Below are 7,475 nucleotides of genomic sequence, written 5' to 3'. Positions count from 1 at the left end.
CAGGGAATGAGCTATCCAGAGCTCAGGACAGACAGGATTTAAGAATTTAGTTACTAAGTGGAGCTGCTCTTAAATAAATGCATTTTCATTGATTTAATGAAAACACAAAGTTGTGCTTCAGAGGCTTTTGCAGTTGAAGACGGTGCTTTCTTGTTGAGAGTCTCTGCCGGCAGCGCAGGTTGTTGCTGGATCCACTGGTCACCACCAGCTGGTGTCTGAAATGACTGCAAGTGCCTCTCTCCCAGTCTAACCATACACACACATTTCTACAGAATCACGCCAACACAAAAAAAGAAGTAAATAATAAACGGATATTCACTGTTTAACCTGATTTTTCTGCTGTAAATGAAAAGCACTGAACAGAGCTGCTCCAATACACCCCCCCCTCCCCTGGGGGCCTGTCGCTGTTCGTGGTCTGACATCAGAGATCTGGCAAAAGCGAGCAGACCTGTCCCATTTTCTTCGCCATCAATCTGCTATAAATCTGACTGCAAAATACACTGCCACTCTGCGATCTTTCTGCTGCAACAGCCAAAAAGAAAACCAAAATGAAGTTCCCAGCTTGCTTCACCGGGACAGTCTAGGCTGCTCCATGCTCTCCTCCACCCTGGAGAACAGGCAGGCGTGGGGTGTTCCCCAGGGACTGCCCCTCTGACACCAGTCCTTCCAGCTCAGGGGGGTCGGAAATGAAGTCACTAACGCTAATTTTGAGTTAACAGAGGGAACAAAGGTATTCTGTTTCTACCATACACTTGGGTTTTCCTTCTGCTTTATTGAGCCATCATTGTTTTCATTTGCTCCTGGAAAAAAAAGTGGATGTGTAAAATGGGAATTTTCAACCCACTACATCACCATTATTGTGGGGTAAACATGAAGTTACTCAACAATATGACTCCATGAAAGTTCCTCAAAAGTTCATCACGTCCAAGAAATCTCTCCTGTACGTGCAAAGGGTTGTGCTCGATCTCTCCAGTTATTTTCTTTCCTTCCCACAAGTTTACCCCCATCACGCTGAGCTGCTAATAAAACAGCTTTGGGACAGTACAAGAAAGATGTACAGCTTAATCTCAGCACCGTAGCGATCATGCAAGCACTATCCTGAACAGCAGGTGCTGTGGTCCCGCTGCAATCACCACGTAAGCTGCTTTTGACTTTACGCAGAGATTACAAGCAGTCACCAGTACGTTAATTAGAAGAGAAAACCAAAGCTGAAAGCTATCATTAAATTTGGAATTAGTTGAGAAGATTACAGGCAATAAATGATGAACTTTTACATGTGGGGATTCCTGGCAGTCAGTTAAGGGTTACTCTGAACTGGGTTCCAGCTCTTCGCTGACTCTCAGCTCCCCGTGTCTCAGCTGGAGCCGCTGTGGTCCTGAGCAAAGCCAGCGGCTGGGATGGGAAGGCACGGGTGTGCTGCTAGCCTGAGAGAGGCTGTGAAATTCAGTTTGTGTCCTGCAGAGGTAGTGAGGTTAATTAATTGTTGAAAAACTAATTCTTATTCAGAAAGGGACAGAGGTGATGGGGACCAGCACAGCTGAGGGCAGGGGGGGACAGCACTCTAGCTAGTGAGCCTGTTGCCTTCAGAGAGAAGAGAAAGGTCTGTTTGGAATCTTAACTTATCACAGCCGGGAAAATCTGCACCCTAAGGTGAGACAGGTACGCATCAGCCTACAGTTCGTATCGCCATTAGTCTGGAACAAGGCAGGGAAGGTCAAATCAAGCAGGGATGCTTATCTGAAGGGCAAATGCCATGCTACCAGAGGATGTGACATGCACAGTCTGCATTGCCTCACTCAGATTTGGCTTTGCAAACCAACACAGTGGCTCGGCATGACAATCCCTTTGGCCAGGGCTCACAGGCCGCCTGCGTTAATGCCATCTTCACGTCCTTTTGAGAGTCATAATCATAATAACAATTTAATAACTTATGATCAACATTTATAAAATAAGATCAGGAACGTTCTGTTGGTCCATGTGTGCTTTAACATGGGCTCACGAGATCACCTCACCACCCATCCCTGCTCTTCCCCTTTACCTGCAGAAGATGCGCTAGCAATGGGCTCAGGCAAACTGAAAGCACGCCCCCTCTTCCTCATGAAATGAACCCCTTTTCCCTGCACAGAGAGTGCAAGACTGGGAACGCAACTGGCAGCAGATTTCCCTATTTCAGAAACCGAGTGAAGAGCAGAGCATCACTCAAGAAAGCAGGCAGGGGGTGACCCCATCTCTCGCTGCTGGATCAAAACGCCAGCGAGTTCCTCAACGTCAAGTCATGCACATTGCATGATCCATTATTATTTGTTGGTTTACAGAGGAAGTGCCTGTTTGAATCTTGCCTGGAAGAGGCTGTAAGCTTTTTCGGATCCCACACCGCGTGTGTGCCTCATTTCCTTATCTCTACACAGGCTGCAGCTTGGAAAGAGGCAGACACAGGCTGTGACACTATCTCCACATTTCCTTACATTTTTATTTCATGCCCACTGTCACGGGAAGGTATCCGGAAATCTCCCAGAGTTTTATACACATACACACACACTCACAGAGCTTCATATTGATGTGGGTGATTGTGAAGGTAGACTTTACACAGCTCTCTGTTACTGGAGCTTCTAACTGCCCTGCCAACCAAGCATGCGGTAAATGCACCGAGGAGTGCTATCCTCTAAAGAGCAGCCAAGTCAAAACCTCTTTTTCACTCCTTAAAGCATCCACATTCTCCTGTTTGCTTACGCTAGGCTCAAAAAGGTCTTCTCCATCATCCCCTAGAAATGACCTTGCACAGCACAACCGAGTCCGTGGCCCTTTGTCCCCAGGAGAAGGGGAGGCAGACGTCGCCTGCAGCCTCCTGGCACGCCTCTGTAGCCGAGGCACCAGCGTGAAGTCCCCACCGTCTGCATCTCCCCTGTTTCCAGCCACTTCCACAGGCCCTTTCACCAATGTGTATCTTGCATGAATTAATCAGTCTTGATGCAGAAGCAGCCTTGGGTTTCCAAGAGCACAGAGCACAGGCTGCAAGGAGCTCAGCGTCTTTGTGCAGTCCTATTAAAAGCACATTGATCTCTGTTTGAATAACCTGTGCACAAGGTTATAAGGTGGATATTTTTTCCCCTAATTGAAGCCCTGCTTGAAGCTCTAGACATATGATTCCTACCGGCTTTGACCAGAGAAGGGTAAGTAAAACCCCACATCTATTTGTGGAGCATAGCTGGCAAATCCTCCTCCAGGTCGTTCTGGTTCCCGCTAACCTCAATTTTGTTTCTTCCTCCAAATACTTTTAGAATAGCAGGAACTTTTCAATATGCCTTTATTCTAAATGTATATTTGATTTAAATGAAAACTCACAAAACACCCCCAGCTGTCTCTTCTGCCTTGGAGTTTTTCAGAAAACGATCCTTCTGCAAATGAAATGCTGCGTCGCAGTGATTCACCGCGTCTCCCGACAGATGATCCCACCCAGCACTCACCGATCTGCTCGCAGTGATTCACCGCGTCTCCCGACAGACGATCCCATCCAGCACTCACCGATCTGTCAGCTTCGCTTGTTTGTCTCTGGGCTACCAGTCCTCACCCAGGCCAGCTGTCTCTCGCAAAGCAGGGGCTGTAAGCACTACATTAAATATTCTGCACTCTGAATGCGCCGTGTTCTGCCATGCGCAAGCCAGGCTCTCCACAAAGCACAGCTCTACCCAGTGACCGAGCACAATGAAGCACAAGGGAAACTCTCAGCAGGCAAACCCTTACTCTAAACGAGATGTCTATTTTTAGTCCTGTGAAATACCAGTGATTTTCTTAGAAGAAAGAGTTTCTGAAAGGTGAGGCAGTAAGAACCTCTTATCTGGAAGTGAAGCAGAGAAGACTTCTTCTCCTCCTCGGGATTCACTGGTCAACAGATGAGAGGAGGAAGCTTCAAGCTGGCACCTCTGCCATGCCAATCCTAGAACTTCTGCCATCAGATGAGTGGTGTTTCTACCGACGTAAGTTAAATGGGTCCTGTTGCTTAGTGCGGTAACCCGCTACAGTCCGTGACTGCCAGAGAACACTTCTTAGAGTGAGGCATGTGTGCTCCTAGTGCTTTACCTACGGGAAGGTCCTATTCCCACTGCAGTGAGCACACGAGCACAAACACTTTCTCACTGACTTCCATTAGGCCCTAATTTGATTCTTAAATTGCTCATTGTCCTATTAAAAAAACTTTCTAAAAAACATCTACTACTCCAAGGTAGACAAGTCATGTGCAGAGAGTTTCAGAGAATGAAGGAAACTCAGTTATCTGGAGAAGAGAAGAGAAGAGAAGAGAAGAGAAGAGAAGAGAAGAGAAGAGAAGAGAAGAGAAAGCTACAAGAGATGCAGCAGGACTGGCGAGAACTGCCCCAGGGGTCAGGAAAAGGGGCTGAGAGAGAATGGGCAGGTGTCTCTCTGAGCCTCATCTCAATTGCAACCGTGACAAAACATCTCTGAAAAAAATTTTACTTAATCCTGCGTAGAAATTCAGGTCAAATTAAAAAGTGTTTCCTTCCTAATCTGTATTCCCTCGAGACAGCTACTTAAGCTGTAGCAATTTCCACGCAAGGCTTGTTTCACTGCTGGCTTTGTCCCCTCATTGCTCTGGAAATCTGGAGCTCCAAGCAGAGCGGTGGCTGGCTGACAAGCGCGGCTGCAGAGCCAGCATCCTTCACGAGGACCACGAGCTGTCAGACTCCACCTTGCCTCCTGGAATAAGACAACCTAGGAATAATTGAGGCTGAGAGAAAAACTGTGTAACAGCAGCGACAACAACAACCCTGCTTAGCACAGACGCCACAGACACGCTGAAGGCACCACATAAACATTCTGCGCTGCAGAGACCCAGCGAGGCTCGCAATTATTTCCATCTCTGTCTTGCAGACAGGGGATGGTTTGACAGATCTCTCCCTCTCTAAATGGCAGGCTTTGGAGCTTGTCTCCCTACTGTTAAGGCATGAAACAGAAGGCAAGCACTGCTCCCTGAGAAGCCCAGTCCTGTAATTTTGCTGCTGATAAGGAGGAGGAAGCGCTTCAGAGCGAAACTTCTTGGGCAAACAAGAAAGTTGTATCTGTGCAGAACACGGGTATGATCAATATTTACAGTGAACACGATGCAAGACTTGGATTAAACCGAAGCTATACCAACACCGAAGAGACAAAGTCCTTCTGCTGTCCCAGCACACCGTGGCTTTGCTGTAATCTTCTCTGGAAGAAAGGCCAGAAACTGGCTCTTGCGGAGATCCTTATCAACTCCTTTCCAACTTGCTAATAGTGGGAGATGTCACTCCGATTCTGCTCAGCCTTTAGGCAAATGTCAGAGGACGCCGGCAGCGTCCCCAGCTTTCTAACCTGCAGTTAATGAAGACTTTTAATTTCGAGCCTCAGTGCTTCCCTACCACATCATGAACAAAACTTCCACCCAACAAGTCCCCTGAACTGGACAAAGCCTCTCATCAGCGTTTCAATACAGGTGAGTAAATATTCCTGACCTTTCTGGTGATTGCTTCGCCTGCCTCTCTGCCTCTCCACCAGAACAGGAGAGGCTGTAGGGCAATGACAACATATCCAACAGTTTCCCATTGGGCACAACTTTCAATTTAATGCCTTGATAATCATTCTCTACAAATAGCAGGGAGAGGGAAATGGAATGTAAACAGAAAGTGCCTAGTCTATAAGGTCATTTGCGGGAGCCCTCTTGCCTGAGATGAGATTGATCGTACCAACAGGTATGGCTTCTTTTAAACGAGATGTCCCCAAGCCTGTCTGTAAGAAGCGGAGAGCAGTATGTGTTCTCCTCACCACTGGAATCTTCCTTAACCATCTGCCTATAAATAGGAATCATGGAAGATTTTAGTATGAGATATTGCATGAGTTTTGCTGATATTTGTCAGTTAAGGGAGAATACACTAATTTCTTGTCAGTGTCATCAGTGCTGCATGGCATCTCCAGGAGGCTTTGCTCAGCAATGTGGGATTCCCTCTTCCTCACTTCCTCCCAAATGTGAAACAACTCCAGGACGTACCTTTTTTTTTTTTTTTTTTTGTAATTGCTTCCTTCAACACAGCAAGCCACTTGCTTAGTGAATTCTCTTTTCCTGGTTTGACTGCAAAAGCCCAAGTCAGGCATCAAACATTTTATGGATCTTCCAAACTTCAGTAAGTTATCTGAAATGCTTCTTGGCTCTAGCAGTATTTGATACCAAGAAAGACTGCGCTGGCACTGGCTGTGTAGCTTCAGAGGAAAAGCAGAGAACACAGGATCAGCAAATGGTCTGGGAGTGGGAAGAAGAGTGAACATTTCTGAAACGTGCTCGCTTGGGGCAGCCGAGGTGAGACCTTTCAGCTGTGCTTCCTACTAGTCTGGAAAAGTGCCTGTGTCTCTTGTATTCCAGTTCTCTAGTTATAAACCAGGAATAACCTGACTCCACGCATGCCATCAAATTAATACTATAACTTGGAGTAGGTATTTGAATACCGAAACCACCCTGGGCCGTGAAGCCCTGTACAGAAGCTGGGCCAAGGAACGGAGCCAGTGCCCTGGGAGGGGCGGTGACCCTCCTCGTGCTGAGAGGGTGAAACCGAGGGTCACAGGAAGCAAAGGGACGGACAAGCACACCTTGCCCTGGCCTGGAGCAGGCAGCTGGGGAAACGGTGAGAGAAAGAGTCTCCCACCACACGCTCTGACAAGAACCAAGACCTTGCAGTAGTTTTTATAACAAAAACCTAATATGAAAGTCAAAGAACTTGGGGTTTTCTAATCGGTTTTTCCTGGGTCTGTGGTTTGTGCACACAATGAATTGCAGTTTCAGCCACTGTCTTCTGCCCACAAGCAGCCGCTCGTGCTAAAAGCCGCAGACAGCAGGAAAGGAGCCACTGAAACACTCCCAGACCATTCATACTGCTCAAATGCCAACGCATCCCAACAGCAGCTCCAGTGCTGCCTTGTTTCAAACGAGAGATCCCGAGTACGACAAGTCACAAGGCTCTGCAACACAACATTTTTCATGCAAGAGCAGATCCCAATGTTTTCAGCAAACTGCACCTGATTTTGTCCCAATGATTCCTTTAAAGTCCAGGGGAGAGACAGGCATGTTATTACTGTTCCACATAAAGTGAATGTTTAGCTTCCTATCATTGCTGGTACAAGGGGAATGTATGTGTACGAATTCTTGCTTCTTGTTCCAAAGGAGTTTGGATGCTGCAGCAAACATGGGAAAGGGGCTGGGTAAAAGTACGCAGGCAAATCAAATCAATTATGTACACAAAAGGCTGACACTGCAAATTAATTACTGGGATATTAAGTCAGTTCTTCTTGGGTATGATGCATTTTGAGTGACAAAAGCCTCAGCAGCATGTCAGATGAATTTCAGGTGAGTGAACATTCAAGTGCATGGTTTTTTGTGACATTCCTAATTATCCAGACAGCATTCAGGATACATCTTATGCTGGTTTTACAGAAGGAACCTTGTGCTT

The sequence above is a fragment of the Pterocles gutturalis genome, unplaced genomic scaffold, assembly GCF_000699245.1.
Source record: "Pterocles gutturalis isolate BGI_N339 unplaced genomic scaffold, ASM69924v1 scaffold9086, whole genome shotgun sequence".
Classification (NCBI taxonomy): Eukaryota; Metazoa; Chordata; class Aves; order Pterocliformes; family Pteroclidae; genus Pterocles; species Pterocles gutturalis.
The sequence above is the reverse complement of the archived record's forward strand: the minus strand, read 5'-3'. Positions refer to the sequence as shown.